The sequence below is a fragment of the Cryptomeria japonica genome, chromosome 10 (genome assembly GCF_030272615.1).
Source record: "Cryptomeria japonica chromosome 10, Sugi_1.0, whole genome shotgun sequence".
In the NCBI taxonomy this organism is placed as follows: Eukaryota; Viridiplantae; Streptophyta; class Pinopsida; order Cupressales; family Cupressaceae; genus Cryptomeria; species Cryptomeria japonica.
Genome location: NC_081414.1, coordinates 602,979,402 through 603,006,509, shown reverse-complemented (window position 1 = coordinate 603,006,509; position 27,108 = coordinate 602,979,402).

Here is a 27,108-nt window from a genome sequence, read left to right as displayed (position 1 = left end):
TACTCACTCCCCCTTTTTGACAAACATCAAGACTTAGTTACCATTCAGTGGTGGCAACTGGTCAAAAATGGATTTGTACTTTGTCTTTGCATTGGTAAGGGTGGCAGAGAGGGCATCCTTGACATTGTCCATAAGTGAATTATGCGTTGTAATGTCAACTAATAGTGAGATTAAGCCATCTAAGGTGCTTCCCTCTTGTTGAGTGGATAGAGAGGTAGATTTGTTGAGCTTCTCTTGAATGGATGAAAGATGAGGAAGGAATAATGTTTGAAGTGTCATTATGTCCATCCTTATCTTATGCTCTTCATTCCTTAGTTCCAATTGTTGAGCCATGAGTCGTTGAAGTTTCGTATAAAAATTTTGAGTGGAATGTGGCTCAGTGGTCAATTTATTAGAGAGATCAGTTATCTCTTTCTCAATCACTTTAGTTTTATTCTTAATGTCCTTAATGAATAGAGAAAATGTACAAAGTTAAATATAGAATGTGCTTGAGTTGAGGGGACAACTCAACAATAAATTTGACAAGTTTAACTTTGCCAATGAAAATAGCTTTTTGTAACTCTTTTATCATTTTAGCAGTGAGCTCGTTGTCTTTTCACTTGCTCAAATACTCGGATGCATCTACTCCAGATGTCTCTATCTTGGTTAGGAGTTCATCCAATTGAATGTGGATGGTTGCATCTTTGGTGACTATAGCTTCAGGTAGCATATCGGTTAAGAGTGCTTTCACCTTCTGAAGTACTTTATTTTTCTTTTGAATGGCTATTTGTTTTTCCTATTCAACTTTGGCTTTGCATAGTTCACCAAATTCAATGAGTGCTTTCCCTTTTAATTTTGATATGTCTACATTGGGCAACACTATTGGTTTCGATATATCTACCTTGAAACTATGCTTTTTCATCTTCTTTTCTTTAGATTTAGCTGGTTGAACCAATACAATAGCTTGGGAGGCTTGTGGATCCTTAGTAGGTTACTTGGTGGAGGCAACACTTTTGTCAGTTTCTTTAGCCTCTGTAGTGTCCTTTGGTGTCTCCTTTGGTGCTTCAGTGCTGGAAGGAGCTTGTGAAGATTGTTCCTCGGTGGCCTGAGAAGCAATTTCTCCTTCTATAGATTTGTGACCTCCTATCCCTTGTTTAGTATCCTTAGGGGCCTCGGTTGAAGTAGGCTGAATGACCAAAGGATAGGGCTAAACTTGCTCCAAAACTAATTCACTAGATACAAGCTAGACATAAGCATTCTCTTCTATCATTTCCTGTTCTGATCCCTCTGTATCCATGATATCCTCATCTACTTGTATGGTGTCAACAATGTCCTTCTCGGTGATATCAACTATTTCAACTTCACCTTGCTCACCATCATTCTTGATTTTAAAGATTTCCTGCCATTTTTACTTGGTCTCATTCTCTACATCCAAGTAAAGTCCATTCATCAATTTTAAAGCTCTTTGCTTGACTAGGAATTTTGTGTGGATTTTTTTTCAAATGTTCGGTGATCTCATCTACCGACATGTTTGGGAAAAGATGTACTAGACTTCTTTCTCTCATTTGTTTCTCCATGTCCATTGCATACTTCCACCTATTATCAATATGTAAATATAATTCATTTGGAAGTGACTTAGATAATTCCAATGGAGCCAATTGGAATTGTAATAGTGTGCAGATGAGAGCTTCTTCTATTTGTCTCTTTTCATCATCAGATCTGGTTTCATACTTAACATATCTAAATGGTCCAAATCCACCATATTGCTTCAGATTAGCACAAAAGTTTTCAACACTATGTACATTTACCTTTTTACTCTTGATAATCTAAAATTTACTTGCATCTTCAGATTCGGTGTCACTAGACTCTTTTGCCAAAATGAGTCTTCGAGTAGATTTCTTATAGGTCTTTGTTACCTTAGGTGTGACAACACTCTCTATTTTCTTACTCGGTGAAGCTGTAGATGCTCTTGTGTTAGGTCACTTTGCAAGAGGGATCGGTGATGCTTTTGATGTAACTTGTTTCTTTCTTTTCAACACTTTTCCCTTAGGCAATTTGGTGCTTAGTGTAATAGTAGCCTCTTGAGCTTCGGATCCCTCTTCGGTAATTACTATAGTGCCTTTCGTAGGTGTGGAGGAAGAGTCTTCTCCAAATTTCTCTGTTAATGCCTTTATTGTCGTTGTTGCCTTCCTTGTAGCCTTAGGTACTACAATGCTCATTTTTACTTTCTCTTTCACTTCCTCATATGTTCCATACCTTAGCTCGGTAGCATGCCTTGGTAGTGTAAGAAATGCATCTATTTGTTGTTGTGTGATGTCAAAGTCAACCTCATAACCCATAGGTGGCAAAGATTGAGTTCTTGGTTCCACAATATTCACATAATAGTAATCAGTGTCCACTTCAAAACATATGCATCTTCTCTTGAAACTTGCTGAAATAATCATCCATAATATCATTAAAATTATCACCTAGCTTCTTGATGAAGTCATTGATCTAATGGGTGATTGGTCAGTGTAGCTCCCAAACTACTTTACCAACTATTGGAAAGAATTTTTCAAAATAGAAAAACATGCATAATAATAGTGATCCAAACTTTAGTGTATTGGCCGAGTTGTTCTTCTTCAGCTTCCTGATGGTGTTCAGATTCTTAAACAAGTTTTTTAGCAATACTTCATAAAGATCAATTTTCATTCCCTTTTTCACAATTTTGTATGCTAAGTCTACTGCTATTTAGGATACATTGTTTTCCCTTGCTGATTGGAAGAAACAATAACCTATTACTCTAATGGCAAACTTTAGCTCTGCATCAATTACATTATTGAGTTTCAATCCTCTACAATCGGATTCCACTCTGGTTAAGGTGATCAATTCCTTTTGTGATATCATCTTTTGAGCTTGGGCATGATCATAAATAGGGTAACCGGTGATCAGATGAATGATTTCCTTGGTGATTTTGAATGGTTGCTCCTCTAACCATATGAAATCATCATGAACTCTACTCAGAACAAACTTGACCCACTGGGGTTTGAAGACACGGGGATAGGTTAGGGCTTCAGTCAATCCCTTGATCTTAATGTGCTCATGCTTGCTATCCAATTTCCCATCAGTGCATAATTCATCATAGTTGTCTTTGATTTCAACATGACCTAGTTCTTCAACTCGATAGTTGGTGAAGAATCTGACATCCTCAACTAGTAAAACTCTATTTGGGATGAGTGAAAATGCAGTTTTGTCATCCGGTTCTGATGCTACTTTGGGAGTTAGAGAGTATTTTAGTGAGGGCTTTTCAACATGCTTAACAACAATGGGTTCTTAGATCTTTGGTGCCATTGTAGATTTTAGATAGAAATTATCAGAAGATCCTTAGGGTTTGAAAACTTTCAAATGACAGACACTTTTCCTCTTAACAAACAAAAATATTCAATAGATATGATTGGTAAACCAGCTTAACAATGCATTGAGAGTGATGTAAATACCTTGAAATTTGCTCAGGAGGTGGTTTGATCACCTATGATTCGCTTTGCTCTGTTCTCTCAAAAACTTGGTAAGGAAAAATGACCGCGTAAATGCTTGAAGTACACAATATACCTTATTGGGCTTTGTGTAGGTTAGGTTAAAACATTAAATGCACTCAGTTCCACTAAACTGATTTACTCTCCTTTTCCCGCTTTAACTGAGTAGCTACATTTCCTTCATTTATCGACTTGACAGGTTTCCTGTAGTTACCGACTTGATAGGTTTCCTGTATTGTGCTTTTCAAAAGATTTTGATAGAATTTAAAACTTACTAATACATCTTTAACTATGTAGATTTCGACTTAAATACATAATAAAGTAGGAACTGTTTAAGATTTAACCTTGAGAGAATGCAATCCCTTCATACCTTTACCGATTAATTTGGAATAGGTGCACCTAACTCTGTAGGTAAGGTGCTTTCTTCGTTTGACACAATTTCCTTCTTTTTCCAAATCATCTGTAATTTTCCTTTTATTTCTTCAGTGTCTCTTCTAGGTTGATCTCTGCAATCTCCAGTCAAGTGTCCAACTTTGTGACAGTGAAAACATGCCATACTAGGATTTCTCCATGATCTTCGGTTGTTCATTCCAAACCTTATAAAGAAGTTGGCACTTATATGTCCATATCTTCCACAACATTCACACCATATCCTTGTATTGTAATCCCATGGTATTGCAGCATATGGTCGATTAAGTTCTCTATGAGTTTGGTAGCTTCTAGTATTTGCTCGGTGTGCAGACGACATATAGTTCTTTTTCTTAAACCAACACTTCTCGGTACTATGTCCATATCTATTGCAGTTTTTACAAAACCCTTTGAATTTTTCCTTCTTATAATTGCTAGCAGACTTTGTCCTACATTGGTTAAATGTGTGTCCTACATCGGTACTGTGTCCATATCTATTGCCATCGTTGGACTTAGTGACATTCAGTTGCTTACCTTTTCTGATTTGGCATATGTTGGCAGTATGACCTTGATTTCCACAGTAGTTGCAAATAGGCTTCTTTCTTTTGATGTTCTTCCTATTTCCAGCTTGCTTTGATGATTCTCCTCTCTCGATAGTATGAATTCCCTTCTTGGTAGAGTCTTTTCCTTTGTAACCAAGTCTTGAATCTTTGTTGGGTCTTCTTATATTCAGTTGCTCATCCAACATCTTTGATGCTTCATAACTCTTCTTCAGTGTTTCTTTGGATTTCTTCTCTATTTCAAGTTCATTAGTCAACCTTGATACTTCAAGTCTCAATGCTTCATTCTCATCATCTTTCATATTTGCTTCATGATGTACATAACCTATTTGATCTGATAGATTTTATTGAATCCTAGTCAATCTTATGATTTCATCATTTTTTTACAGATACTAATACTTCAAGTTGTTGTTTCTCTCTTTCTAGATCTCTTACGTTATCCTCAGCTGTCCTCAATGCATCAAGATTTTTCAGTCATCTATGTGCTAAAATGTTCATGTCCTCTTTTCATTGCTTTTAGCTAATCAGCCAGTGCTTTGTTCTTTTCTTTTAGTTGTCCAATCATTTCTTTAGTTTCTTCAGATATACTATTCTCACATGATGTCTCAATTTGTTTAACTAGCTCTTAAGAGTCCTATAAATCATTAGATAACCTTCTTCTAACTTTCAGAGACTTTTGTATTTGTCTTTGCATGTCTACAATCACTTGATTAGCATGATCTAGTTCTTCTTGCAGACATAGAATTCTCCGAGATTGTTTATAGCCTTCCATTGATAAGATCTTTCTCTTTAGACAGTTAAACCATTTTCCAAGATTCAAGCTCTGATACCAATTGTTAGGCCCAATATGGAAAGCTAATGTACTGAGAGGGGAGGGGTGAATCAGTACTTCAAAAAATTTCTTCAATAGTAACTTTATTGTTAAGCATAAACTAAATAGTGCAGTAACATAATATAATGCTAAAACAAATAAATAACAATCATACATGATTCACTCCATATCACATATATTTTGGTTATGTAGAAACTCTTGGTTAGAGAGAAAAACTGCAGTGGGGATGACACCCACAACTTCACTACTGTAATAATAAAGGTTGCTCAGTTAGAGCTACATGTTTAGCTATTTCTGATAGCTTACCCTGTTAGGAGTATCAAGATCTATTAGATCTACCTTGCTAAAGGATTTTACAACACTTATTCTAAATGTTGCAACTAGTTAGAGGCTTTACAATTTATAGACTTAGTTAGAGTCTTTTACCCTGTTAAAGGTTTCTCTTACAACTTCAAAATATTATAATAAATCATTACAATTTATCTATAACTTTACATCTGAAATGTTATAGTAGATTCCATGTGCTCAAAATGAGATCTCCTTGCTTTTAGCATACATCGGTAATCCATATATTAACTCGGTAAAACTTTCTATTTACTCTGTTCTCTAACTGTTCTCTGAAACCCTTCTCGGTGACCTCTATGTCTCTATAGTAGTCATAACACTTAGTGCTTTTACATGTCTTGCTTCATACACCTCTAAATCTCTCTCTCTGTCACTATATATATATTTATCTGATCTCAATCCATGCTATATAAATAGATCTCTTATGTCGGTGATCTAGTCCATGATTCGATCTTACAAACATGATTTATCGAATGAATAACCATACAAAATATTTCACTGGTTAGATGACCTCAAAATCATACACAATCCTTAAGTGCAATTTCCAATGTGATAACGGTTCTATGTTCCTCGATCTTGTAACACGTTTCCACATGTGTGTCTAGGTTCAATGAATCTAGTAAAATGTTTCACTCAGTGAATATCAACTCGGTGTATCATTATTGCTGCTCGATAGACATGAAATGATACTCGGTAGATAGCTCAGTGTATACTGGGCTTTGTGAATACTTTCTTCTTTAACCGACTTTACTGTGCATACTGACTAAATGTTTCGATAGAGGTAACCCACTAGAGTATATATAATGACTTTGAACATAAGACTAATGGCAATCTTAGTAAGTAGTAACAATCATCAGTTACAACATAAGTAAACAAAACACAATATAAAAATATAAATTCCAAACATATCATATATGATAGATAAACAATTAGATTGAATGACATTACCTTCATGATTAATTCTATTATATTTGAACTTCCATAGGCAAGGTGTCATTCTTCGTGGTTTTGATGTAGTCTCTTTTTTCCCATTGAAAAGATTTTTTTCAGTAGTTCGATATGATTTTTGTGGAGGAAGTGCCTATACTCATCAAACACCTTCTTTCCTAAACTTTTTGAATGGTGAGATTTCATCTTTGAACCACAAACTAGACATGCAAATTTTCCCTTTGTTTGAAGACCTACAAGATCATGTATAATTGGATTAAATATGTTAATTTTTATATTATATATATTGAATGGATTTTTTAAAAAAATCCATGATTTATACTTTAGAAGATTAAACATTAGTAAAGTGCACAAGTTGAACATTATTGACAAAAACAGGCCACACCGAGTAAATAGATCTTAGCTCTCCAAATGGTTTGATACCATCTGCTACCAATGAAAGCCTGAGATTACGAGGTTCTTCTTTAAAGTGTGGCCATTTTTCCTCCATGTCCATAAATGCAGAACCATCTGCAGGTATTCAAAGAATGTCATCTCGACTTCTATTGCATGCATGGTAATCCATAAATTGCGCCAAGTTTTCACACCTAAATAATCGTTGCGAATGTGGAATAATGGGAATATAACGAAGAATCTTGTGAGGCACCTTTTTTGTTAGTTGATTTGTTTGATATCTACTGATATGACATTCAGGGCATTTTGTTACAAATTCATGTTGTTTATAATATATAATATGATCATTGGGACATGCATCTATTGCTTGATACTCCATTCCAATATCTTTCATAATGGCAGATAATTCTTGATATGAGCAATGTGAAATATTTGATGATGGTAACAAAAAATCACCTATCAACCTAGAACAAAATAAATAATTTGTTAGTATAAAGAATATTAATGGTACATAATTTACCTTTTATTTACTAGTGATAAAATAACAACAAAAATAGATGAAAAAAGATGACATATATGACATACCTTAACATACATGAGATTGTTATGTTGGATAAACCATTCATAACCTTCAAGTTCACCAACAACAATACAACAGAGAGAAGAGTTGTTTGGGATCCTTCGTAAAGGGGCTCATATGCCTTCTCAAGTATAGGTAAATCATGAACAACTCAAAGTCATCTTGATCATCATGATCAGTTGTGCTAGTACTAAATGTGTCATGGATCAATGTATTTGTACCATCATCTTCAACTATGTTTTCTGGCACATGATCATCTTCTTCCATAGGATCATTATCTTCAACTTTCATATTCACACCTCCATGTTCCTCCACTTGGAAAACCATATTCTTCAGGTCATGGTAGTCCATATCATGTGCCCCACCTATATAAATATGATCAACATAAATAAACCATGATCATGATCGCTTTAACAAGTGATTTTTTATGTATATAAATTGTTAAAATGATATAAACATTTACAAATGCAATCAATATAAACACATATAATGAACAACTTACCAATGGACAATAATCATGCCCCCCTTCAATGTGACCATGTTGCCTACATTTTTTCTCAATTGTTGTGATTAAAAATCTTCTAGTCTTTAAGCCCTTACAATTTTTGTAGGGACAATAACATTTCCCATCACCTTTTCTTTTCAAGCTAGACGACAATCTAGCAATTGTCTCCTTATTTTGTTCTTCGTTGATATTATCTGACACTATTTTTCTTCATAGGCAAAAAATCAGGCTATGGAAAATACGGTCTATAACCTTCACAAACCAAGCAAAATGATGTCACAAGTGCAGAAAACACTGTTCACATAGTTTTTTTTTCACTTTTTCACTTTTCTATTTTTCGTCAAAATTTTGATGAACGTCGGGCATGATTCTGATGATAACTAGTTTTGTTGAAGTTCCAACGAATGTTGGGCAATATTTTAAAAAATAATAATTTGACACTAATTGCCTTGTAAGATCCGACAAAACAAAAGAAATCCCATAGTTTGTCAAAAAAATTTGTTGGAAAATGCACCTAAATGAGTTAGTTTTATATAGTGAAGATTACCCAAGAGTTAGAAGGAAGACCTAAAGAGGGTACCTAAATAAGTAAGAGAAGTACTTTAGTACTTTGGCAGATGGTAGATCTAGTTCCCTACATGGTCTTATCTGAGAGCACAGGGGTTTTCAAGACAACCTTTCAGGTTACCCAACTACCCTTTAGTTTGGGCATGGTTGACAAAATACTACAGGAAAAGGGTAGAATTTCATGACACCTACCTAAGTTCACATAGGAAATTGGGATTCAGGTCCTCAATGAAGATGGGAGACTTCGTATGCGCATCCTTTTAGAATGCTAAGAAAACAAAGGAAGATTTGTTAGGAAGGCATTTACAATAATTTTAGTATGCCAGAAAGAATTATGACCCCTTGGAGAAGATAGGAAACTACATAGCTAGGAAGGTGAAACATATTCCTGATTTAGAAGATTATTGGATGGATTATGAAAATGAGAAAGAAGTTATAAAAAGAAAATTCTATCAAAGACTGACATTAAGTCAACTGAGAAGGTTGGGATCTGATACAAAAATAATAGAAGTGCCTCAGGAAATCATAGATGATGATGAAGAAATCATGAGCCTTGATTATGTAACAAACAATGTAGAGCAGAGGCCAATAGTCAAGCCCAAGCATAATGAACCTGAGATGGTATCTTTGGAGCAGGTTAATTGATCAGTTCTCAACTCCATCAGGAGATGGTTAGAAAGATACAAAGTTAATATGGTCCAACAAGGTAACAAGCTTTCCATCTAAAGGAAAATGAAAGAGAAGGAAGTGGATGATAATGCACATTTATTAGTTCATAAAATAAGAATAGATATGACCAAAAAATTGAAACTTGGACTTGTGTCGATGGAAGAAATAAGTCAAGAAGGGATTGAGGTAGTAACTATTGATGTTGATCAAAACCAAATGGTGAGAAGCAATATGATGCAGCCATGAGATCAAACAACTTCGGGAGAGGTTGGTGAGAAAATAATGCCTTCTAATCAAATGTTGACAATTGTGCCAATAACTATTTCTCAGCCTATAGCTCAACTATTCACATCTCCACCTTTAGTGAGCAACATTCTAGGAACTGTAAGAGGAATGGCAAATCTGAGCAAATAAGACATAGACCAAGGATCTATGATTATTTGGAGTATGTATTAAAGAAACATCACAAAGGAGACTTAGAGGAATTGCAGAAAAAACTAGAGCATAAGAATGTCCCGCAAAAGTCAATAGTTGAAATTTCTTCCATGGAAAAGGAGACATGTCATAGTATGGTTGATAACATCATTACAATAGACTATCAGTCAATAGAATCTAAGGGAGGAAAGGAACAAGAACAATGTACAACATCCTTGAAGGAACAATCACCCATAAAAGAGAAAAGAGGAGAATAGGAAAAGCAAATAGAAGTCAGCGAAGAAGTGTTGGCTTCAGGAGAACAAAAGACAATGCAAAAAACAAATAAAGACCAAACAAAGGAAGCATCAAATGATCCACAACGGGAAATAGTAGAAATGCTACAAAATCCTTTGGGAGCTGAAGACCATGAAAGTATAAGAGCATCTGAAGTCTTACTAAATGTAGCAAACATCAGAGGGAATTACAATAATGGAAAATAAAATGCAGAAACAAAAACATCTCAACAAGCCACAAAAGATAAGACCACAATAGACAAAGGTAAACAAATGGCCCAAGAGAATCTTGTGGTAAGTTCATGGGTAATGTTTGAAAATGGAAAAATCCCAAACAAGAATAAGTTCATAATAAGTGCTAAAAGTGGGGATATCCTCAAATGGTTAAAACAAGAATTAAGGTACCTAAGGAACAAGTGAAGGCAATCCCTTTGAATTTAAATAGTTTGTTAGTAGAAACTCCAAACAATAAGAGAATAAGAAGATCCTGAGTGAGGTATGCCTCTCATTTGAATAAGGATGGTGAACATGAGTTACATATTATAGAACCCATAACAGATAAAGATGAAGATGATTTAACGACACAAAACTATCAAGTAACTACAATGCAGTTAGGCAAGCCGTCCAGATTTGAAAGCCCAAAAATCACTAAGGAAGGGATAGAAATTTGGGAAGATAGACTGTGAAGAGATAAAATAAAATTGAAATCTTGAAAGGCTCAAATACAATAGTTATTTCATCAGGGGCCTTATTCAGAAAGGAGATGAACCACAATAAAGTCTTGCTTATCCAGTGTTGATGTCATGAGAAGAAGCTAAAGCAGTAAGTACCCTAAAGTGCAAGGTAAAAATGGTAGATAGATGGGTTGGTGAAACATTAGCACATGCTAAAGCTTTGTTAGAATTGGCTCTGGTTCGATACTGTGCATGGGATAAGTGGATCAAGAAGACAACACTCATAGTAAGCATGTAGATTTATTGGAAGGAATACAAGTTGAAAAGGATGAATTATAGATAATTGGAAATATGACCCCAGGAGATGCGGTTGAGCAGGGAATAATAACATCAAAGAAAGTACCTAATATTAAAATATGGGTTGCATACAATGCATGGCAATCTAAAAGATTGTGGGATGCAATGGAAAAGTTATAAAAAATAAAATATTGGGTAGTGGATAGTTTGGATAAGAATGCAACATTGATACAAGTGTTGTTGGAAATGTTGGTTGAAGATATTGTTAAGTTGGGAGAAAATGAAATGCTTGAAACATTAGAGAACATATGGGATAAAAGAATGCCTCACCCAGATAGATATAATAGTCCACAGATTCTTAGAGACATGGGACATATTCAGAGCATAATAAGAGAATATGATGAAAAGGAAGTCTTGGATGATCAAAATGAAATTCCCTTGAGGATGGAACATCGCATCTTAGATCAAAACTTGTCCACTTTCAAGGATGCTAAAGATAACAAAATGACTCAAGTTTTATCGGGTCTCCAGAAGCATCTAGAAGCTAATAATATTCCTATGGACTAAGTTGACTAATGTTGAGATGTCACGGTTTTGTCTTTTACTAAAAAGTTCGTTATAAAAATTAACTATGCTCTCATTTTGTACAATTTTGAGAATTATAGATTTAGTCTGAGCTTTGTATAATCCAGAGGGTTTGATTCTTGATTCTCTTATGTCTTAGTTGTCATTGTGATGTCTTTTCTTTGTAAACTATCTTAGTAATGAAGTATGAAGGTTAATTGATGAAGCATATATAACTCCAATTCACTATTTTTGGTAAAGAAGTATATGCTTTTGCGTAGTCACTCTGGTGTGTCATGTTCTTTTCTATCAATTATAATTATTTAAATGATCACACAATATTATGAAAAATTATGAAATGTCTAGTTATTCATAAGGTTATTCTTCATTATTGCAATTTGTTTCAAAAGAACATTGTGTTGTGGAACTACCCGTAGATAAGAAATTTATTTTACTATAGTTGTTTAATGATTTTGTTCATTTTGTGAAAATTAACCTTATTAACTACTCCATATCATGAAATAATTCATTGATTTTGAAGGTGTTTATTTGGAATCCCCTCATATAACAATTGATGCATGTTTACCAAGTTAAAACCACAAGGGATAAAAAAGATGTCCTGAGCCTTGGGATAGATTTTCTCTATCTTTCAAGAAAATAAATTTGACCAAAAGGTGAAAGGTTATCATTGGCTAGTGAACTTGAAACTCACATCAACACTAGCCTTGGTTTAATTGCTATACGAATGCATAGAAAAACATATGCCCAAATCTAGAAGCCAAGTCTCCACCTCCATGCCACTTCTAGAACCATCGAAAGTAGGGGGATTGGATCTTGAAAGATCTCTCATATGACTAGCTAGGAACTGCATCCTAATCCACAACAACATATGCTCTCCTTCAAGGTTAACGTGATCGCTCTCTCTCCCGATGACTATAATGGTGAGACTCCTCTTATCAATATTCCTCCTATCTTGGTCCTAAGTGACCAAGAAGATCCTGAAGCACATTAACCAATTGCAGAATCACATCACCACATTGTTGATCTTACTACTCCTCCTCATGGTGTTACTCTTCAAAAAACTCAAGATGAGGATTCCATTGAGTACCCATATGACCACCACAACCATGACCTCTACCTCTAGTAGGCATCTTGTCTAACCAAGATGCAAAATAAACTATAAGATAAAACTAGGGAAACACATGCAAGAAAATAACAAGCATGAATAACAAGAAAATAACAAGCATGGATAACAAGAAAATAACAAGCATGGATAACAAGAAAATAACAAGCATGGATAACCACATGCTAAATGCTAACATGCATAATGGGCTCATGCAAAACCAGAGTACCTAGTGTATGAAAATGCGCTCTGATAAAAAATACAATGTCTGCCTAAATACCCTAGAGAAAATAACTAAAATAACTAACAAATAGAGAGAGTTTAAAAAAAAAAATGTTTACCAATGCAACATAGTGAACTATCCTAACTTCAATTCATAGAATAACATCATGAAAATGCATAAAAAATCATGAACATAAACCATAATTATAAACAACATTTAACGCAAGTGAAATTAATAACTTAACCATAAATATATGTCCATTCATTCTTTCCCTAGGGCATCTTAATGCCACTACTTACTAGCACATCACAATACACAACCATAACATGAAATCATTAACATTCATTCCATTAAAAATATTCTCAATAATTTTTCTATCATGAGATTATGAGTTATTAATACATATCATCATATCCCCATCAACTATCTAATTTAATTTTAAATCACCAATCAAATGTTCCTATTTCCCATCTTTATCCAATATTCACCTATCTCATCATGTAACTATATAAATAAATCATTTCCTACATATGGAACTAGATCATTTCCTTAAGAAAGACCATTTCACTTCTCATCAAGAATATTATTCATACACATGTAAGATTATAGCAACACGCACTTATCTACTTTCAATTAGGATTCCATGCTGCTAAACAAATTAAAGAATCATATGATATTACAAGAATAAACATAACCTAATCATTCAATTGCCTATTTCAATATAGGATCTCATTCCCAATATAATGAACATTTCTACAACATGAACCATATAATAATTTATTATCTTAATTCATTACAAAGTCATAGTCTCTACATCATCAAATCATATTACATAAGAATACATGGTACAAGTACATAGTCTCTTCTACCACATCTTATCTTAATGCATAATAATGCAAGTTACATAAGTACATATCCTTCTTCCATGTTTACAAGTCATCATGATACAATGTTATCTCTAATACATAGAAATCAGCTCCATAGATCATCTACATAAAGAAGAACCATAGAATCCACAACCACACACGCTAGCATCCAAAGAAGAATATCCCAATGGAGGAAGGCATCAAACTACCTGACCATGTGGAACCAAATAGGAACCACTATTGGCAATATGGAGGAATTGATTATGTGTTGCATTGATGTTTTGTCATTGATGTCAACACTAGCTGTTATGGTTGGGTATCGACAGACAGGTTTTAGTTACTAGTAGAAGAACTAGTGTTATCTGTAAGGGTTTAAGATTTTACCGATAGAGCTTTTAATGAGAATTTTTAACATGATGCATAAGTGGTCTTGGTGCGATTTCTAGATGGAATTCAAGATGCAGAAAGTGATCCTTGATTGTGCCTTGACTGATTGGCAACATTGCTTTGGCATGGCAAATCTATTTAGGTTTGGTACCTATCTAGGTTATAGATCGGTATCATGTTAACGTGTTCTCTACACATTACCAGGATGATTTATGGATTGGTTAATATTGTTCTGGTCTAAAGCCAACATGACATATCATTGTAATATGGATGTATGTAATGATCTTATTGCAATATCTTTTAGGTGGCTAACCTAATTGGTTTAGGCCTTAGGGTTTGTATAAATTGATGTAAGATCTTATTGTAGATCATGGAAATCTTTGTGGTCATGAAGTGAAATATCATATGCGAAGGAGATTTGGTCGATCATAGGTGATCAAATTGGGTTTATGTAAGAGGTCAAAGGCCTCTGATATTGGGATTAACCAGGACTGTAATCAAGCATGGTAGATGCTATCACTAGTAGTTCATTCTTCTGGATTATTGTCGAATTATCTTAAGGTGGTTATAACCTCTCTGTAGTCAGTGAGGCTCCTTTGTAATGAGAAGTATGCTCTAGGCTGTGTGCCTTCCTACATGTACAGGCCCCTTTTTGTATCACATACTTTCTATAAAAGTATCATCTGACTATGGGTAGGCTTCCCACCATGGTTTTTCCCTTTACTGAGTTTTCCACGTACAAATCATGGTGTTATGTGGTATTTTTGCATTGTGTTAATTCTCTATTTCATTCTTAAGTTTTATTGCTTATCGATATCTGTTTCTACTATTTTGTTATTCAATGTTTATGTGCTCTGATTAAAGGTTATAAAGTGGTTTGATTAATATAATCCGTTGACAGCTGATTCACGCCCCCCTCTTAGTTTTCCACTCATTATCCTAACAATTGGTATCAGAATATCCTCTAAACTACACATTCATGCATTTCTTTATCTACCATGGAAGTTGAATATGTTGTAACAACAACTAATTGCACTCAAGCCTTGTGGATGAAGCAAATGTTGAAGGATATCAAGGTAAATTATAGTGAACTAGTAGTTATCTATTGTGATAACTCTGTAGCTATTAACATATATAAGAATCCAGCATTTCACTCTAAGCCTAAGCACATTTCAATAAAATATAACTCTCTGAAGGAAAAGGTGGAAGAAAAGGAAATCAAATTGGTTTATGTGAACACCAAAGAGTAGATTGCAAATATATTCACTAAACCATTGTCTAAGGAATCATTTGAATATTTGAGAGACAAGTTAGGGGTATCTACACCTCTGGTAGAAACTTAACTGATGGAGCAATGCATCAATCTGGTATGCATCATTAGCTTTATCTTTTCTCCAGGTTGATGTAGTGGTTCTACTACTCTAGAGGGAGTAGTCAGCTTTGAGATTCACAGGATTTTGATATCTATGTCATATCTTTGGCATTGATGTCAAAAGGGGAGAGTTATATGTGAAAAATAATGTTTATGGGATTTAGATCAGTTTCAGATTGGACTGCACTCCTTAGAGGGAGTTGCTAGGATTTTTTTAGTTTTTCATTGTTATATCTTCTATGAGAAATGTTTGGCATTTCTTGGCACTTAGATGCTTTCTTTTTCATGTCTAGTGTTGCCATCAATACCAAAGGGGGAGATTGTTGGCAATATGGAGGAATTGATTATGTGTTGCATTGATGTTTTTTCATTGATGTCAACACTAGATGTTCTTGTTAGTTACCAGGAGATAGGTTTTGGTTACCAGGAGACAAGTTTTGGTTACCAGTAAGGGTTTAAGGTTTTACCAGTAGATCTTTTACTGAGAATCTTTGACACGATGCATAAGTGGTGTTGGTGCGGCTTCTAGATGGAATTTAGGATACAGAAGGCGATCCCTGATCGTACCTTGATTGATTGGCAACATCACTCTGGTGTGGTGAATCTATTTAGGTCTAGTACCTATCTAGGTTATGGATCAATATCATGTTAATGTGTTCTCTACACGTTACCGAGATGATTTATAGATTGGTTAATATTATTTTGGTCTAAAGCCGACATGGCATATCATTGTAATATGGATGTATGTAATGATCTTATTGTAACTTCTTTAAGGTGGCCAACCTAATTGGTTTAGGCCTTAGGATTTATATGAATTGATGTAAGATCTCATTGTAGACCATGGAAATATTCGTGGTCGTGGAATGAAATATCATATGCAAAGGAGATTTGGTCGATCATAGGTGATTGAATTGGGTTTATGTAAAAGGTCAAAGGCCTCCGATATTGAGCTTAACCGAGACTATAATTAGGAATGGTAGATGCTATCACTGATAGTTCATTCTTCTAGATTATTGTCCAGTTATCTTGAGGTGGTTATAACCTCTCTATAGTCAGCGAGAATCCTTTATAATGAGAAGTATGCTCTAGGCAGTGTGCCTTCCTACGTGTGCAGGCCCCTTTATGTATCACATACTTTCTTCACAAGTATCATCTGACTGTGGGTAGGCTTCCCACCATGTTTTTCCCTTTACTAAGTTTTCCAAGTATAAATCATGGTGTTATGTGGTATGGTTGCATTGTGTTAATTCTCTATTTCATTCTTAAGTTTTATTGCTTATCGGTATCTATTTCTGATATTCTTGTATTCAATGTTTATGTGCTCCGGTTAATGGGTATAAATTGGTTTGATTAATATATTCTCTTCACAACTAATTCACTCACCCCTCTTAGTTGTCCACTGGTTACTCTAACAACCACCCTCGATGCTAGGAGCTGACATGGGGTTCCAACTCACACTCAAGAACTAGGCTGACTCCTAACAACCTAGGGACTCATCATGACACACATAAAAAGAAAAGAACAATGAATCCAGTCACATCACAAGGCTAATCATAAATAAAGAAACTCTCAAAGGCATAATAAACATAAAGGCATAAGGATAATGGACACATGTGGGGGAGAGTGTCATCACATGCTATCCTAACACTTGCTAGACATGTGGGATCTCCACCTAACACTATGGGATCTCTACCTACACCCTTGATAGACATGTGGAGCCATCTCAGCCTATGCATAATCAAAGGAGTTTGGATTATTGTCTCCAAGGTCTTCCTAAGCTCATTCCAAGTCTCTAATCAAGAGCGATAAGGTGGGGCCATAAAAACCAATTATTATCTTAATTAAATGAATTCCTATTTACCCAAATCCACTATTTAATTATTAAGATTATCACTTTTAATTACAAGAAAAAATATCCATGTGGTTCCTTGGTTGGTCTAGACCCTAGCAGTCTATTGCTCACAACCTTGGTCTACACATGCAAGAGCCCACTCCCCCTAATCATGGACCAATAGGGTGAAACATACATCTAAACAACATCATAATATCATCATGAAGGCCCACAAATGACATAAACATAGTCACAACATCAACAAATAAAACTGAAGCATATCAAGATACATATACCCAAATACAAATAAGATCCTTTGCCAACATAATGCAACAATGAACCAAGGCATAAATATGAAATCAAAAGATAATCCAAAATCCATTCTAATCCTGTATAATGAGGAAAACTCATCCCACTGGAGCTTTCATAATCATTCCTCAACAATGATGCATTCTTCCTTGCTGGAGCATATCAACATATGAACAATATCCTCAATGGTAAGGCACAAATCCTCTTACCAAAGAACAAAACCAACATGTAATGATCAAGGTAACATCATAAACACCTAAAAGGAACTCAATGCAATCCCAAAATTCCCCTAGAAAATTTTTAAAATCAGACAAAGCAATCACAATGACCAAAATTGACAAAACCTACAACCTAAAGCAATTTAGCGTTTCTGGGAGCCAGAATAGCATTTTGGGTTCTTAGTTTAGCATTCTAGAGCCAAACAATAGTGTTTTGGGTCCAAAATGCATAAATCAACAAAAACAAACAAAATAGGTAATGAAACTTGCCGAAAACTTCATAAGGACTCTCAATCAATCAAAAGACACTACAAGAAGGTGTGAGAGGATGAAATAACACCGAGACACATAAATAAAATATTATGAACATACAAAGAGAAAATGACATCCCTTCCATGCATCTTCCTATGACAAACTCACTCAGAATTTCACAGAAGCATACCAAACTTACGGAGCAACTTAGAAATGTTGGAATCAAGGAACACTAAGAGGGGGCATGAACCAGTGATGAAATTATTAACATTCACAATCTATCTTTTAAACCACTTAGTGCAAATGAATAAAAGTAGAGTGTAGAAACACAAAGAAAATAACCACAACACCATAAGACTAGGATTTTAACATGAAAACCCAATTAAGGGAAAAACCAAGTGGGATTGAGACCTAAATTATTAATATACCTTGTTAGAATTATAATAATATTACATGAGGAGAATGCACATGCATTTAGGCACATTACCTAGAGCTCACTATTGAAATTACAAAAAGGGCTACAACCCTACAAGGATCACTTCCATACAAATGCTTACAGATAATAATTGGAAAGTTTGAATTGATAAACTACATCTCCAAATGCACACTACTGCTTTATTATGATATTTTGCTATATTTTGGAGCTCAAATCTCTCAATCGTGCACTTGAAACTACACACAATAACTCATACACACCACACACATATATCTTGATTACCAAAATGATCAAATCAATATCTCGTATATATCCACAACATCAAATTAGATCTATTACATGTCGACCAAAAATGCATAACACACAAATGAAATGTGTTATGCAAGTTGGTTCAATCTGATCCAAAAAAAATCATGTTAACCAAAATAAATTGTCCACACACTTCCCACATGCCAGCTCACTATCCTTGAATATGCAAACAATTGCCAAAATTGATCTGCAAGATCCGCACAATGAATATCTACAAAAACTATTGATGAAACACTATTCTAACCAAAAAACCTGTCTACTGGATCTTCCAACTCACTCCAAAATTAACAACAGAGGCCACAAAACTAGAATAAGGCATATTACACATCCATAATGCTTCTCCAAGATTTGCCACACCAGATACTCAACACAAATGATCTACCAACCAAAACATTATACATTACCAGATGTTCTATTCTATCTCGCTAGACCTCACTGGACCTCAGTCTCTCTTCTGGAATGAATGAATCATGAATTGTGGATGACATATATGATATTAGTTTCCATGAATGACAATATCTGAACACCAATGTAGTTTCTCTTGCCAACAATCTCCCCCTTTGGCATTGATGGCAACACTTAGTGAAAACTGACCAAAACCAAAATATATACACTACAACCAAAAATCAAGACTCCCCTTAAGATCAACATTTTTTCAGTTCTATACACTCCCCCTTTGTCATCAATAGAAAATGTAGGGTCTCAAAAACCAAACATTCAAACCAAAAATGCTATTTACATATGTACACATAGTCCTTACATACTCACAAAAAATTGAAAATGTTTGCAAGGGATTTCTTTAATCTGTCCAAGTGACTGTCCCAGCCATTCTTTAAGCTCTCCAAAATTGTTATCGAACCACTGAAAAGATAATCTTGGACTTCTTTTGTCTTAAGATATTCTACATCACAATTTTCCAGTGTTGGTATTTTGGTATGGTTTTGTCATTGATGTCAACACCTACTAAAACACTAGCACTTTGGAGATCCAACAATATTTACCGGCAAGCAAGTAACTATTGCACAGTTACTGGTATATGGCATACTTGCAAGGTATAATGATCACCGACACTTGGAATGGCATAGAAGACACATGATTATGTCAAAGACATCATTTCAACATCTTGTCCTAGAGTTTTGATCATTGGTATATTCATAGTTGCATATTTGTTGTTACCGGCAAATAGGTCTAGGGTTACACCAGCAGGTTTATCTTTTCCAGATCAACATGGCACGCTATGGAGATGATTAATTATTGTTGTAAATGCATTAACCCAACATGTTCAATCAGTTATTGCATCGGATATTATATTGTTTGTAAAATATTTTTATTGTAATAGCTTGTAGAGCCAACCTACTAAAATTGGTCTTAGGTTATGGTATAAATGTAAGATCTTATTTTAAGGTTAGATGTGGAATGCGAAGAAGGATTGTGTGAAGGTATATGCGAGTTTAAGAAGAGCTATACATGAAGACATCATTTGAAGGTGAAGCTAGTTTTTGTGAAAGCATATCAACATTACACTGGTATTGAATCCAGCATATGAAGATGCTACTCTGTGTACTACATTCTTATTGGATTTAACCATCCAACTGTAGTCAATGTGACTCCCATTTTGTGATTGAGGAGTGAGCTCTAGGCTGTTGGCCTTTCTACATGTGCAGACCCCATTTATGTACACTTACTATCTGCAGTAGTATCATCTGATTGTGGGTAAGGTTTCCCACTGTGGATTTTCCCCTTACAAGGTTTCCACATACAAATATTGGTGTTATGTGTTGTGGATGACTTTGTGTTTATGTTTCATACACTAATACTTACTGGTATACAAATTAACTGTTAAAACTATCTACCGGCATACTTAACTAGTTTACTGGTATTAAGCATTAAGTTAGTTAAGTTTTTTTTGGTTTGAAATTATTAGACAATTGATTCACCTCCCCCCTCTCAGTTGTCTTCAGGACCTAACAATTGGTATCAGAGCCTAGTCCTCTTTTGCGGAAGTTTAACAACTTGAGGAGATCCAATGTCTACTAATTATTTCAGGAAGGACAGTCCTGAACTTGATGGAACCAACTATGGCACATGGTAGATCAGAATGGACACACATCTAAATTGCATTGGAAAAGACATCTAGGAAGTTACAAAGAATGGTTATACTACTATTGTACGAGGTCAGCCCAATCCAGCTAACTTGACAAAAGATGAGGAAAATGATTGCAAAGCAAGAGAAGCACTTTTGAGCACATTATCAGATCAACAAATCATGAGACTATCAGATAGGTCTACTACTAAAGCTATTTGGGATCATTTGGAAACATTGAATGAAAGAGATTCCACAGTCAAAATTGAAAAACTTGAAATCTTTCGAGTTAGGTATGAACATCTGAAAATGGAAGAAGATGAAAGGATTTCTACTTTTATTGAAAGAGTAAATGAAATTGTTTTGGGTATTAAATGTTGTGGAGGAACCTTAAGTGAGGATGAAATTGTTTCAAAAGTGTTAAGAGGATTGCCACCAGCATATAAAATGAAAGTTACTACTATAAATGAGTTAAGAACAATGCCTAATACATCAGTTACTAGGGATACATTGATTGGGAAACTTTTAACTTTTGAAATTGAAGAATTTAGTCCCATTGCTACTATAAAGACAGATTTGGCCTTTAAAGCATCAACATCATCTGCTCCATCATTTGATAAATCTGATTGGAAAGCCTTTTATGCAAGAGAACTTGAAGAAAGTAGGAAATAAAATGAAGAACTTGAAGCACTTGAAGCACTATTTGCAAGGAAAATGCCTAAAGGTCTAGTTGGAAGTAAGTATTAAGGTAAATCACCCTTTAAATGTTTTAACTGCAATAAGATTGTTCATATGGCTTCGAGATGCCCTGATAGACATGCTAGACTAAGAGAAGAAGCTAGAAGAACATACAAGCCTAACCCTGAATATCAGAGATACAGATTTAAGAAGAATAAAGACAAATCTTGTTACATTGCTAATGAAGGTGTGACTGATGATTCTGATGAGGATCTGAGAGACAATAGATGGGTTTTTGTTGCTATAATAGAAGATCAACCAACACCTACTACCCAACTAGTAGTACAGGCTCTGGCAACTAAAGTTGAAGTAAAGGATGAATGGATCATTGATTCAGGATGCTCACATCATATGACAGGAGACAAAAGTAAATTCTTGAACTTTCAAGAATACAATGGAGGCTTAGTGAGATTTGGAGATGATAAAGCTTGTTCAATCAAAGATAAAGGTTCAATATCTCTTGATGGTAAGCATAACACTGACAATGTCTACTATGTTGAAGGATTAAAGCATAATCTTTTGAGTGTTGGTCAATTAGTTGAGAAAGGATTTTAGTTACAATTTAGAAATGGAAAAAGAAAAATCATGAATAGAACTGGTTTGGAAATTGCAACCAGTAATCAGACTAGAGGTAATATCTTTCATTTGAATAACAATGAAAAGACATGCTTAATTGCACATATAGATGAAAGTTGGTTATGGCATAAAAGACTCTGTCATGTAAACTTTGATTGCATGGTTAAGATCACTACTACTAAGGCAGTTAGAGATTTACCTAAAATTGTCAAACCTTAGAATACAGTATGCAAAGAATGTCAATTTGGAAAACAAGTTAGAGCTAGTTTTAAAAGTATTCTAGAAAAATCAAATAATGCTCTTGATTTGATTCACACTGATTTATGTGGTCCAGCTAGAACTAAAAGCTTACAAGGTGATAGGTATTTCATGCTAATCATTGATGACTATTCTAGAATGTGTTGGGTTACTTTTCTTAAAGAAAAATTAGAAGCACATGGAAAGTTCAAATTGTTCAAAGCAATGGTTGAAAATGAAACCGGTAAGAAAATTAAATGTTTAAGATCAGATCAAGGAGATGAATTTACATCTAAGGAATTTAATACACCCTGTGAAGTGAATGGAATCAGAAGACGACTATCAGCACCTCAGACACCATAGCAGAATGGAGTTCTTAAAAGGAAAAACAAAACTATCTTGGATGCAGCAAGAAGTATGTTATCAGAAGAAAATTTACCACATGTATTGGAGAGAAACAGTCAGCACAATGGTCTATACATTTAACAAAGTTCACATCAAAGTTGAAACTGGTAAGACCTCTCATGAACTATGGTTTGGTAATACTCCTACTCTTAAGTATTTCAAATTTTTTGGAAGTAAATGTTATATTAGAAGAGATGAGTATATTGGCAAATTTGATCCTAGAAGCGATGAAGGAATATTTCTTGGTTATTCATCTAAGAGAAAAGCATATAGATGTTTTAACAAGAGATTGCAGAAAATCGTTGAGAGTACAAATGTAAAGATTCATGAATAATTAAGAGGAACTTCAAGGTATATAGACTCTGAACCGACAACAGAAATTTTGACAAATGAACCTACTCTAAATCCACCAGTACATAATGAAGATCTAGTTACCCCGGTACCATTTGAGGATTCCATAGTAATTGAGGATCAACAACAAACTAAGACACCCCGGTATGTAAGATTGAATCATTCTGAAGATTAGATAATTGGAAACAAGTTTAAAGGAGTTATGACATGATGAAGATTGGAAAATGAAGAGGTATGTCTTATTTCTCAAATTGAACCATCATCTATTAATGAGGCATGTGAAGATAAATTTTGGATTAAAGCTATGGAAGAAGAATTAGAACAAATTGAGAAAAACAACACTTGGACATTAGTTCGCCAGCCTAAAGATAAAAATGTAATTGGAACCAAATGGGTATTTAGAAACAAACTTAATGAAGATGGTAAGGTTGTCAGAAATAAAGCAAGACTAGTGTGTAAGGGATATTCTCAAAAAGAAGGAGTTGATTACAATGAAACCTTTGCACCGATAGCTAGAATTGAGATAGTTAGATTATTTTTGGCTTTTACAACACACAAGAACTACAAAGTTTATCAAATGGATATTAAATGTGCATTTTTAAATGAAGATCTTGAAGAGGAAGTATACATTGAACAAACTGATGAATTTTCTTTGACAAATGACAATGATATGGTATGTAGGTTAAGAAAAGCTCTGTATGGACTAAAACAAGCCCCAAGAGCTTGGTATGCAAGATTGGATAAGTATCTTTTAAAGATTGGTTTTACTGAAGGAAATGCAAACAACAATTTATATTATAAAGTAACTAATGATGACATCTTGATTATAGAAGTATTTGTTGATGATATAATCTTTGGAGGAGAATATGGATTATGTAAGGAATTTTCTATTAAAATGCAGCAAGAATTTGAAATGTCTATGATAGGAGAAACCAAATTCTTTTTAGGATTGCAGATTTCACAAACTGATAAAAGTATATTCTTGAGTCAATCCAAATACTTAAAATAGTTACTAAAGAAATTTGGGATGGAGAACTCTAAACCGGTAAGCACACCTATGACAACAAATGACAAATTATCACAAAGGGATGAATCTACACCTATTAATCCAACTAGATATAAATCTATGATAGGAGGTGTATATGGTGGAAATGGATAACAATAATAACAATATTGAAAGGCTAAATGAATTCAACCACAAAACCCTAGCCTAACAATCAACAAAAATCCACCATAACATATGAAGATTACCTAAGACAATGCAAATCAAATGAAATCACAAAGATTATACAATCACATGTCCAATAGGGTTTTGATCTCCATTCTTCCTATCTCCATTGATCTTGCTTGATATATTTTTGCTCTCAGATTTTATGTGCACAAGAGCTCAACAAAGAACGGAATGTAGTTGAAAGTAGGATCGTAGTGTAGTCAAGTGCATAAAAGATGATTAGAATGCATAGAACAATTAGGGTTTGATAATTAAGGAAGCATCTCCTTATATAGAAGACACTATATGAAATGGAGGGATAAGATTGAGAGGTGTAAAAGGAGGTCGGCTATGATTAGAGGGTAGGTAAAAGAAATAATAAAATAATGAAAGGGGTAGGTAGTGTATGAATTAAGAGATGAATGACATGTGTCATAGGTAGAAAAGGCTAATGAATTAATTAAATAAATAAAGATTTATTTAATTAATAGAAGAAGCAGGATAATTAAATAAATAAAAATATTTATTTAATTTAGGACAAGGATAATTTAAATAAATAAATGTATTTATTTAAATGAGAAATAAGGCTAGAAGAGGATAAATGAATTAATTAAATAAATAAAGATTTATTTAATTAATAGAAGAATTAAGCTTAGATAATTAAATAAATAAAATATTTATTTAATTAGACTAGACAATTTTGGGTGTCTACATTTTGCCCCTCTTTGAGACAATGCGGCTTGTCGCATTGTTTCAAAGAAGATAAGATGAACTGATATAGAGTTGCCCCAAGATGGGAATGATATGCCCCCTTGAGAGACTGGATGAAAATGTCTGAAAAGATTGTAGACAATCTCTCGATAAGAAAGAAAGGCTAGAATGGATTGACCGGATAAAGTGACAAAGTCACGGGATAACAAAGACTGACTCGGGAAATGAAGGCGAGGGCTAGGGTAGGCTATAAGATAGACCACGGGGGAAAATACATCCTCATTGTCATCTACACATCCACAAGAGCATATTGCAGAGTGAAAATAGAGCAGGAGCAGTCAGCAACGATGGCTTTCACTCATAGATTCGACCGCGTTCACCGATTTCAGAGGCCAGCAGAGGCAGGAGAGCCGGTAAGTACCACCAAACCTCCTCGTACTTTGACACATTTAATTTTGTCATTAATGCATGTCGAATAGGGTAGTAAATGTGCTTAGACTAGGGTCCAAAAAGTGTCAAAAATATTTAGGCGCGTCTGCGTTGGTGCCAGGCGCGTCTGTGTTCTCTAGGCGCGTCTGTGTTTGTGCTAGGCGCGTCTATGTCTGGACCCGCGTCTGTGTCAAATGTGGCCATGTTTGTGCTGTTCAGGTGCGTTTGTGCCAAGAAGGCACATCTGTGTCAACTAGGCGCGTCTATGCAGAGCATAGGCACGTCTGTGTCTGGCAGGCGTGTCTGTGTCAGACAAGCGCGTCTGTGCAGTCTTTGAGCACGTTTATGTCATGTAAGTGTGTTTGCGTTAAAAAGTATGAATTTGCATCTTCTAGGTCAAATCGACAGTTCTATGATGAACATACGCTATCGATTGGATAAGCTGCTGAGAGGATACACTCAAGCAGGTCCTCTAGGAAGACTAGGATAGATCAAGGCACTTTGTGATGAACAGTGAGTACCAAGATAGAGTACTTTGTGATGAACAAGGAGTACTGAAATACGAGCAGCACTTTGTGATAAACAGGGAGTGCAAATGTGAGTAACACTTTGTGATGAATAGGGAGTGTCATACATGTAGTACTTTGTGATGAATAGGGAGTACCACTAGAATAAAAGCAACACTTTGTGATGAACAGTGAGTATCACTAGGATAGATAGCAATGCATTTAGATAGCGAGTAGCATTTTTTGATGAACAGTGAATGCCATGATGACTGACATGATTGATTTGCTTGACTGCAGGAGTATTTGCCTATGCTACAGTCACGAGAGAGATTCTCTTCGACACAGAGGTTGCGGCCTGAGCTATCGTTTGAGGATAGAGCTGCCATCGAGGAGATGGGTTTGAGACATGTACTATATGTGCCTGAGTTTCGGGCGAACATGGGACTACTGACTGCGCTGGCTTAGAGATGGCACTCTAAGACGTGCACATTCCATTTGCCTATGGGTGAGATGACTGTCACCCTAGAGGATGTATACAGGATTTTGTGGGTGCCGATCGATGGGGAGCTGATCCCATATGATCAAGATGGAGATAGAGAGGCATTGCGATGGGTATTTCAGGACCCTGGGTTGGAGATGAGGGCATGACATGTGGCCTGGGATACCATGACAACCACAGGGTTAGCATTACCGGCAGTGATCGTAGGAGCTATCAGTGGGTTCCTGTGTCTGGGCAGGGCGACACGGGGTTTAACTGTGGGCTGGGGGGAGCACTAGAGACGCTGATGACACAACATACTAGATATGCTTGGGGACCGTGTGTGCTGGCACACTTGTATCATGAGCTGCATCAGTTTGTTTATCATGGATCAGTGGGATTGGGCTACGGAGTTACATTGCTGCAGGTATGGGCTTACAAGCATCTGCCAGTGACGAAGCCGATACACTTCAGAGGTAGGGGACATGGACGCAGCTTCGTGCATTTATATGATA